Genomic DNA, 10,211 nt, shown 5'->3' on the forward strand with positions numbered 1-10,211 from the left:
GGAAACCGGTTCGTGCGTGGGGGAAGATCTTCGTGGGCTATACTCGGGCCTTGTCTCAGAATGTAAGTTGGTGTTGAAAGATATCCCTCTAGTGGTGTGGGGGCTGTGGTTTGGCAAAGTGGGTGGGGTTATATCCTGCCTGTTTGGCCTGTCCGGGGTATCCGTCGGATGGGGCCACAGTGTCTCCGACACTGCTGTCTCAGTCTCCAGTACTTATGATGCAATAGTTTGTGTCGGGGGGGCTAGGGTCAGTCTCTTATATCTGGAGTATTTCTCCTGTCTTATCCGGTGTCCTGTGTGAATTTAAGTATGCTCTCTCTAATTCTCTCTTTTTCTTTCAGGACCAAATTGGAAAGATAGGTAGGAGTAAGCCCATGTAATGCTTTGTAGGTTAGCAGTAAAACCTTATAATCAGCCCTAGCCTTAACAGGAAGCCAGTGTAGAGAGGCTAGCACTGGAGTAATACGATCAAATGTTTTGGTTCTTGTCAAGATTCTAGCAGCTGTGTTTAGCACTAACTGAAGTTTATTTAGTACTTTATCCGGATAGCTGGAAAGTAGAGCATTGCAGTAGTCTAACCTAGAAGTGACAAAAGCATGGATTCATTTTTCTGCATTTTTGGACAGAAAGTTTCAGATTTTTGCAATGTTATGTAGATGGAAAAATAGCTGTCCTTGAAACAGTCCTGATATGTTCGTCAAAAGAGATCAGGGTCCAGAGAAACAGCGAGGTCCTTCACAGTTTTACTTGAGACGACTGTACAACCATCAAGATTAATTATCAGATTCAACAGAAGATCTTTGTTTCTTGGGACCTAGAACTAGCATCTCTGTTTTGTCCGAGATTAAAAGTAAAACATTTGCCGCCATCCACTTCCTTATGTCTGAAACACAGGCTTCCAGGGAGGGCAATTTTGGGGCTTCACCATGTTTCATCGAAATGTACAGCTGTGTGTCGTCCGCATAGCAGTGGAAGTTAACATTATGTTTCAAAATGACATCACCAAGAGGTAAAATATATAGTGAAAACAATAGTGGTCCTAAAACGGAGCCTTGAGGAACAATTTACAGTTGATTGTCAGAGGACAAACCATCCACAGAGACAAACTGATATCTTCCCAACAAATATGATCTAAACCAGGCCAGAACTTGTCCGTGTAGACCAATTTGGGTTTCCAATCTCTCCAAAAGAATGTGGTGATTGATGGTATCAAAAGCAGCACTAAGGTCTAGGAGCACGAGGACAGATGCAGAGCCTCGGTCTGACAGCATTAAAAGGTAATTTACCACATTCACAAGTGCAGTCTCAGTGCTATGATGGGGTCTAAAACTAGAGTGAAGCGTTTCGTATACATTGTTTGTCTTCAGGAAGGCAGTGAGTTGCTGCGCAACAGCTATTCCAACATTTTTTGAGAGGAATGGGAGATTCGATATAGTCCGATAGTTTTAAAAATATTTTTGGGGCCAAGGTTTGGCTTTTTCAAGAGAGGCTTAATTACTGCTACTTTTAGTGAGTTTGGTACACGTCCGGTGGATAGAGAGCCGTTTATAATGTTTAACATAGGAGGGCCAAGCACAGGAAGCAGCTCTTTCAGTAGTTTAGTTGGAATAGGGTCCAGTATGCAGCTTGAAGGTTTAGAGGCCATGAATATTTTCATCAATGTGTCAAGAGATATAGTATTAAAAAACTTGACTGTCTCCCTTGATCCTAGGTCCTGGCAGAGTTGTGCAGACTCAGGAGAACTGAGCTTTGGAGAAATACGCAGATTTAAAGAGTAGTCCGTAATTTGCTTTCTAAAGATCATGATCTTTTCGTCAAAGAAGTTCATGAATTTATCACTGCTGAAGTGAAAGCCATCCTCTCTTGGGGAATTCTGCTTTTTAGTTAGCTTTGTGACAGTATAAAAAATAATTTTGGGATTGTTCTTATTTTCCTCAATTAAGTTGGAAAAATAGGATTATCGAGCAGCAGTGAAGGCTCTTCGATACTGCACGGTACTGTCTTTCCAAGCTGGTCGGAAGTCTAGGGAGCTAGTTTCTTAAGACACATGTTTTTTGTTTTTAGGGGTGTGACTGCATCTAGGTTATTACACAAGGTTAAATTAAGTTCCTCAGTTAGGTGGTTAACTGATTTTTGTACTCTGACGTCCTTGGGTAGGTGGAGGGAGTCTGGAAGGGCATCTAGGAATCTTTGGGTTGTCCGAGAGTTTATAGCACGGCTTTTGATGATCCTTGGTTGGGGTCTGAGCAGATTATTTAATGCGATTGCAAATGTAATAAAATGGTGGTCCGATTGTCCAGGAGTGTTAGGAAAAACATTAAGACCCACAACATGTATTCCACTGGACAAAACTAGGCCCAGAGTATGACTGTGGCAGTGAGTAGGTCCGGAGACAAACCCACTGAGTCGATGATGGCCCCGAAAGCCTTTTGGAGTGGGTCTGTGGACTTTTCCATGTGAGCATTAAAGTCACCAAAAATTAGAATATTATCTGCCATAACTACAAGGTTCGATAGGAATTCAGGGGACTCAGTGAGGAATGCTGTATATGGCCCAGGAGGCCTGTAAACAGTAGCTATAAAAAGTGATTGAGTATGCTGCATAGATTTCATGACTAGAAGCTCAAAAGACGAAAACGTCATTTTTTTTGGTAAATTTAAATTTGCTGTCGGAAATATTAGCAACACCTCCGCCTTTGCGGGATGCGCGGGGGATGTGGTCACTAGTGTAACCAGGCGGCGAGGCCTCATTTAACACAGTAAATTAATCAGGTTAAGCCATGTTTCAGTCAGGCCAATCACATCAAGATTATGATCAGTGATTAGTTCATTGACTATAACTGCCTTGGAAGGGAGGGATCTAACACTAAGTAGCCCTATTTTGAGATGTGAGGTATCACGATCTCTTTCAWTAATGTCAGGAATGGAGGAGGTCTTTATTACAGTGAGATTGCTAAGGCGAACACCGCCATGTTTAGTTTTGCCCAACCTAGATCGAGGCACAGACACGGTCTCAATGGGGATAGCTGAGCTGACTACACTGACTGTGCTAGTGGCAGACTCCACTAAGCTGGCAGGCTGGCTAACAGCCTGCTGCCTGGCCTGCACCCTATCTCATTGTGGAGCTAGGGGAGTTAGAGCCCTGTCTATGTTCATAGATAAGATGGGAAAGCACCGCTGCAGCTAGGATGGAGTTTCTGTTCACTCCTCAACCAGGCCAGGCTTGGTCCTGTTTGTGGGTGAGTCCCAGAAAGAGGGCCAATTGTCTACAAATTCTTTCTTTTGGGAGGGGCAAAAAAACATTTTCCAACCAGCGATTAAGTTATGAGACCTCTGCTGTAGAGCTCATCACTCCCTTCAACAGTGAAGAAGGCGGACTCGGGAATGCAGAGTTGCAAAGAAAAAGCTCATATCTCAGACTGGGCCAATAAAAAGAAAAGATTAAGATGGGCAAAAAGAACACAGCACACTTGACAGAGGAAATCTGCCTAGAAGGCAGCATCCCGGAGTCGCCTTCTTCACCCTGTTGACGTTGAGACTGGGTGTTTTTCGGGTACTATTTAATCAAGCTTGCCAGACTTGTGAGGACTTGTGAGGCGTCCCTGTTTCTCACACTAGACACTCTAATGTACTTGTCCTCTTGCTAAGTTGTGCACATGGGGCCTCCCACTCCTCTTTCTATTCTGGTTAGAGCCAGTTTGCGCTGTTCTTTGAGGGAGTATTTCAAAGCGTTGTACAAGATCTTCAGTTTCTTGGCAATTTCTCGCATGGAATAGCCTTCATTTCTCAGAACAAGAATAGACTGACGAGTTTCAGAAGAAAGTTATTTGTTTCTGGCCATTTTGAGCCTATAATCGAACCCACAAATGCTGATGCTCCAGATACTCAACGAGTCTAAAGAAGGCCAGTTTTATTGCTTCTTTTATCCGCACAACCTTTTTCAGCTGTGCTAACATAATTGCAAAAGGGTTTTCTAATGACCAATTAGCCTTTTAAAACGATAAACTTGGATTAGCTAACACAAAGTGCCATTGGAACACAGGAGTGATGGTTGCTGATAATGGGCCTCTGTACACCTATGTAGATATTCCATTAAAAAAATGCAATTTCCAGCTAAAATAGTAATTTACAATATTAACAATGTCTACACTGTATTTCTGATCAATTTGATGTTATGTTAATGGACAAAAAATGTGCATTTCTTTCAGAAACAAGGACATTTCTAAGTGACCCCAAACTTTTGAATGGTAATGTACACATATACAGTACAGTTAAAAGTTTACACATCTAGACATTCAAAGGTTTTTATTTATTTTTACTATTTTCTACATTGTAGAATAATGTTGAAGACATCAACACTTGAAATAACACATATGGAATGATGTAGTTACCAAAAAAGGGTTAAACAAATATATTTTATATTTGAGATTCTTCAAAGTAGCCACCCTTTGCCTTGATGACAGCTTTGCATACTCTTGGCATTCTCTCAACCAGCTTCATGAGGTAGTCACATGGAATCCTTTTCCAACTGTCTTGAARGAGTTCCCACATAGGCTGAGCACTTGTTGGCTGCTTTTCCTTCACGCTGCTGTCCAACTCACCCCAGACCATCTCAATTGGGTTGATGTCGGGGGATTGTGGAGGCCAGGTAATCTGATGCAGCACGCCATCACTCTCCTTATTGGCCAAATAGTCCTTACACAGCCTGTTGAAAAACAAATGATAGTCCCACTAAGCTCAAACCAGATGGGATGGCATATCACTGCAGAATGCTGAGGTAGCCATGCTGGTTAATTATGCCTTGAAATCTAAATAAATCCCTTACAGTGTCACCAGTGTAAGAATATTTCCAAGATAAATACACAACGCAGAGGACGAGAGGTCAAGAGTACGAGAGGTCAAGAGGACGAGTACTAACGATCAATGGAAATACTTGTTTTTCTGTAATAGGGAATTATTGATCAATGGTTCAGAGACATGGGAGGATTTGGCCCAGTTTTATTGCAAAGAATTCTAATTTGTCCACCACAGGCTAGTGCTGGGTTATAAAGTACATCCTGTGCATTTGTTCTGTGGCAAGAATCACAGGAGAGAACCACAGGAGAGAATCACTGAGGACAGGTGAGCAAAAACATTGACCATCCACTTCCAAGCATGATTTGTCAGCTTTGAATAAACCTATTTTCCTCCCCCTGATTTGCTTTGGGGTCTGTGTTATTGAAGAGTAACTTCAACTGCTAACATTTGGTGCCGTGACCCGGATTAATTGGTCTGAACAACAAGAAAAACTCAACTGTGTGTTGATCGAGAAGAAAGAGAGAAGGCTGAGTGGAAACCCACTTTGGCGAGTCAACTCTTAATCTCCTGATTGATGGCATAATTGCTGGGTGAGTCTAGACCAATATMATTTTAAAAGAACCAAATCAGGTTGAAATTTGTGCATGCAATGAGTGATACGTATATGTGATGTATAAGGTTCAAGTCCTTTGTTCTCTATTATAGGGGTTCAAGTCCTCTATTAAATATTTAGGTACATATAAGTGTCTTATATCGTCTGAAAGCGTTCATTCTTGTTAATTTAACTGCACTGTCCAATTTACAGTAGCTATTACAGCGAAAACATGCCATGCAATTGTTTGAGGACGGCGCCCCCTCTCTTTCAAAAATATTTTTCCACGGCACAGGTTTCTCAGTTCAGCCAAGATAGCAAATTATATATTCACTTTTTGAAAATCTTCTCTGATTGTCAATACCAAAGGGTCCAGAGCCTATAACATTGTAGAATGTGTTGTGTTTAAATTAACTTCCTTCTTTCTATATCCTAAACAAGTTCTGTTTTAAGTTGGTGCCATTCGACTTTGACTAACTCACCCTCATATACACAGCATTGCACGAGATAAGGATCAAAAAATCTCCAAAACTTATTGCTTTCAAAACTCTCAAGTCAACAATACCGATTTCCTATCATAATTCCTCGCACGCAGTACCCTAAAAATGTAATCAAACGTATAATATTCTTACGGAGAGAAGTATGTTCAATAGGAACTCGATCTTTAGCAGGTGCCGTAATGTTTCATGGCGCGCGCAACACAAATTTGCAAGACTGTGTGCCTTCTGTAACAACTGATTATTTCTTATTATATTGTTTGAAAGTTCAAACCTGAAACCTTGAAAGCACAGACTCTGCTGACACCTGCGGAAGCCATAAGGAATTGCATCAGGGAGTAATTCGCAATAGACCTTTCTGCGCAATTTGCGATGATGGTTGACATAATTCTGGTTGGTTTTCTTTGGAAATTTTCTCCTAACCATTATCTATTATTGTTATATACTCTCTTATTTAAACATTTCCACAAACTTCAAAGTGTTTTTTCTCTAATGGGTACCAATTATATGCATATCCTGGCTTCAGGGCCTGAGCTACAGGCAGTTTACTTTGGGCACGTCATTCAGGCAGTAAATGGGGAAAAAAGGGGCCTAGCCCTGAGAAGTTATCTATTGCTTTCAACTCTCTAATGCAGTAGGGGAAGCAAACAGAAGTAAAAGAGGCGTGGGGAATAACTCCAGAGGGGAGACATGACTAAGTACMAGGACAGTGGGTAATGGTAAAAAAATATTGTAGCAGGCTCAATGGTGTGGGGTTTCCACGTCACCAAGTTCAATAACAAAACATCCACCAGTAGCACAAATAGAATGCAAATGGGGAGTTTATTAGGGATTTTTATACACTGGGGAAGAAGTGGAAATTCACCAATTACTTCACAGTCCACAAGCTGTTCTCGTTGTCCGTTCCGTTCTCCAGGGGTAATCCTAAAACTCGAGTCCTCAGCCAATCCGGTTCGGGACACAAGGGGGGTAATCCGACAGTCCAGGTCACAACGGGTAATCACACAGATATTGTTCTCTCTTCTCCCACTCTTCTTAACGCACATTTTTGTCTCTCCATTCTCTGCCCCTTTCTTTCAGGTCGCTTCCTCTTTTCCCCCAAGCACTCCCTGGCTTAATGATCCACAGCCTTGCCTTGTTGGGGCAAGAAGTCCAGACTTTGGGGTGGAGCCAGCGGGTTGCAAGATATCTCCCTTCATCTCTCCCTGCCATCTGCCACAATATGTAATAGAGACATTAGGGCCAAAATGGGAAGGTCCTTATCAAGTTTTGCTCATAATGAGGTCAGAAGTAAAAATCCAGGGAAAATCACAATGGATACATGTCACTCATTGCACGGTTGTCCATTTTGATGACAAAGCAGAGCCTGGAGAATATAGAGCTGATTGATTARCTTATCGGGGGTCAATCTCAGGTGAAGAAGCAAAATGATCACAATCTGATAAGCTTCTATGTTGTATACCGCAGTCATCACATGTTTTCCTGAAAATCGGGACATGCTAACTTAGGGAAATCTATGTGAAATATCAATTTCTCTTKAAACCAGGACATGTTACTTTCACTTTTTTGTTTCCTTCGTTACAGGTTATGAGAATCTACCGTCTGAAGCTGAAACAATATTCCTTGACCCAAGGACAGTACCCRAAATGATACAAGATCACCGGTGAATTGTTTATTAGAAAAGTCCTTATCAACTAGTGGAACAGAAGAATTCCTCTCTACCGGCAGACTGYCAGAACATAATTTCTCATAGTTATCTATGTGGGACTGATACCAGTGTGGAAGAGCTGGTCACTTTTAAAGGACTTGGTGAAGGATTACCTTGCCAATAGGACGATTTAATATTATTGTCTTGTAGACAATTATTTATTTTGTGAGTTGTCTTTGGCTTTTCTCCTACCATATCTGCTTATGTTTTGATATTCTCCTACATTATTTAAACAGTTCTACAAACTTCAAAGTGTTTTCTTTCCAATGTACCAATTATATGCAATATCCTGGCTTCAGGGCCTGAGCTACAGGCAGTTTACTGTTGGGCAACGTCATTCAGGCAGTAAATGGGGGGAAAAAAAGGGCCTAGCCCTGAGAAGTTATGCTATTGGCTTTCAAACTCTCTAATGGCAGTAGGGGAAGCAAACAGAAGAAAAGAGGCCGTGGGGAATAACTCCAGAGGGGAGACCATGACTAAGTACCAGGGACAACAGTGGGTAGATGCGTAAAAAATATTGTAGCAGGCTCAAGGGTGTTGGGGTTTCCACGTCACCAAGTTTCGAATAACAAAAAACATGCACCAGTTGCACAAATAGAATGCCGAAATGGGGAGTTTATTCAAGTGATTAGGATTTTGTACACTGGGGAAGAAGGTGCGAATTCACCAAGTTTACTTCACAGTCCCAACAAACACTCGTTGTCCCATTCCCGTTCTCCCAGGGTGTAAAAAAAACCTTGGTCCTCAGCCAATCCGCGTTCAGACACAAGGAGGGCTTAATCAACAGTCCAGTCACCAACAGGGTAATCACACAGAATATTGTTCTCTCTTCTCTCCATTCTCTGCCCCTTTTTGCAGGACCACTTCCCTCTTTTATCCCCAAGCACTCCCGCCTTAATGATCACAGGCCTTGCCTCGTTGGGGCAGGGAAGTTCCATATCAAGCTTTGGGTGGAGCCACGGACTGCAAGCATATCCCCCTCAACCACTCCCCTCACCTCTCTCTCTGGTTTTTCTCTGCTGTCTCCACACACCCCATCGTTTTTACCTCGGGTCTTGACACCCTCCTCTTCCTTGCTTCCGTTGTATGTGTAGGATCTCAACTTCACCTTTTTTCCCGGTTTGGTGTTGATAATGTGCTGTACCAGATCAGTGTCACCTACAAACAAAGCAAGATTTCTGGCCTCTCACAAAACCTGTAATACTTCTCTTTAAAGAGGCTCCTCTGTCCTCCACTCGTTACCTGCTATTAATGGCCACCGGTTTGAAACTTGTTTCATCAGTATAAAAGACACCTGGTCCACAACCTCAAACAGTCACACTCCAAACTCCACTATGGCCAAGACCAAAAGAGCTGTCAAAGGGACACCAGAAAACAAAATTGTAGACCTGCACCAGGCTGGAAGACTGAATCTGCAATAGGTAAAGCCAACTTTGGTTTGAGAAATCAACTGTGGGAGCCAATTATTAGGAAATGGGAAGACATTACAAGACCACTGATAATCTCCCTCGATCTGGGGCTCACACGCAAGCATTCTCCATCCCGTGGGTTCAAAATGACCAACAAGAACGGTGAGCAAAAATCCCAGACACCACAACGGGGGGACCTAGTGAATGACCTGCAGAGAGGCTCGACCAAAGTAACAAAGCCTACCATCAGTAAACAACACTTACGCCGCAGGGACTCAAATCCTGCAGTGCCAGAAACGTGTTCCCCCTGCTTAAGCCAGTACATGTCCAGGCCCCGTCTGAACGTTTGCTAGAGAGCATTTGGATGATCCACGAAGAAGATTGGGAGAATGTCATTATGCGGTCAGCATGAAACCCAAAATATACTTTTTGGTCAAAAACTCAAACTCATCGTGTTTGGAGGACAAAGAATGCTGAGTTGCATTCCAAAGGAAACACCCATACCTACTTGTGAAGCATGGGGTGGAAACAATCAGCCTTGCCTTGTTGGGCAAGAAGTCCATTATCTTCGAAGCTTGGGGGTGGAGCCAGCGGTTGGCAAGTTAGGTACTCCTCTTCATCCTCTCGCCGCCTATCTTGCCCAATATGTAGAGACATAGGCTAGAAAGGGAAGCGTGCTTTATCAAGGTTTTGCTCATAATAAGGTCAGAAGTTGAAAAATCCAGGGAAAATTATCACGATGGATTACATGTCACATTGACACCGGTTAGTCCACTTTTTGGATGATCAAAGGCAGAGGCCTGGAAATATTCAGACGCTGCATTGTGGCTAATAGCTTACGGGGGTCAATCTTCTAGGTGAAAGAAGCTAGCTAAGTATGAGTCACAAGGTCTGATAAGCTTCGTAGTCGTATACCGCAGGTCATCATCATTAGTTTTCTCTGACAATATCGGAACATTGCTGAACTTAGGAAATTCTATGCTGATAATTATCATTCTCTCTCTAGAACGCAGGACAGGTTGACTTTCACTTTTTCTTGTTTCCGTTTCCAGTATCAGTCTCGCTTTACTTGAGAAAATCTACTCTGTGAACCCCTTGACTCAATGGACAGTACCCGAACATTGATACACATCCACCGGTGAATTGGTTTATTAGAAATCGTCCTTATCAAACTAGTGGAACAGAAAATCTCTCTACCGGCAGGACTGC

This window comes from Salvelinus sp. IW2-2015, linkage group LG11, assembly GCF_002910315.2.
Source record: "Salvelinus sp. IW2-2015 linkage group LG11, ASM291031v2, whole genome shotgun sequence".
NCBI classification, from domain to species: Eukaryota; Metazoa; Chordata; class Actinopteri; order Salmoniformes; family Salmonidae; genus Salvelinus; species Salvelinus sp. IW2-2015.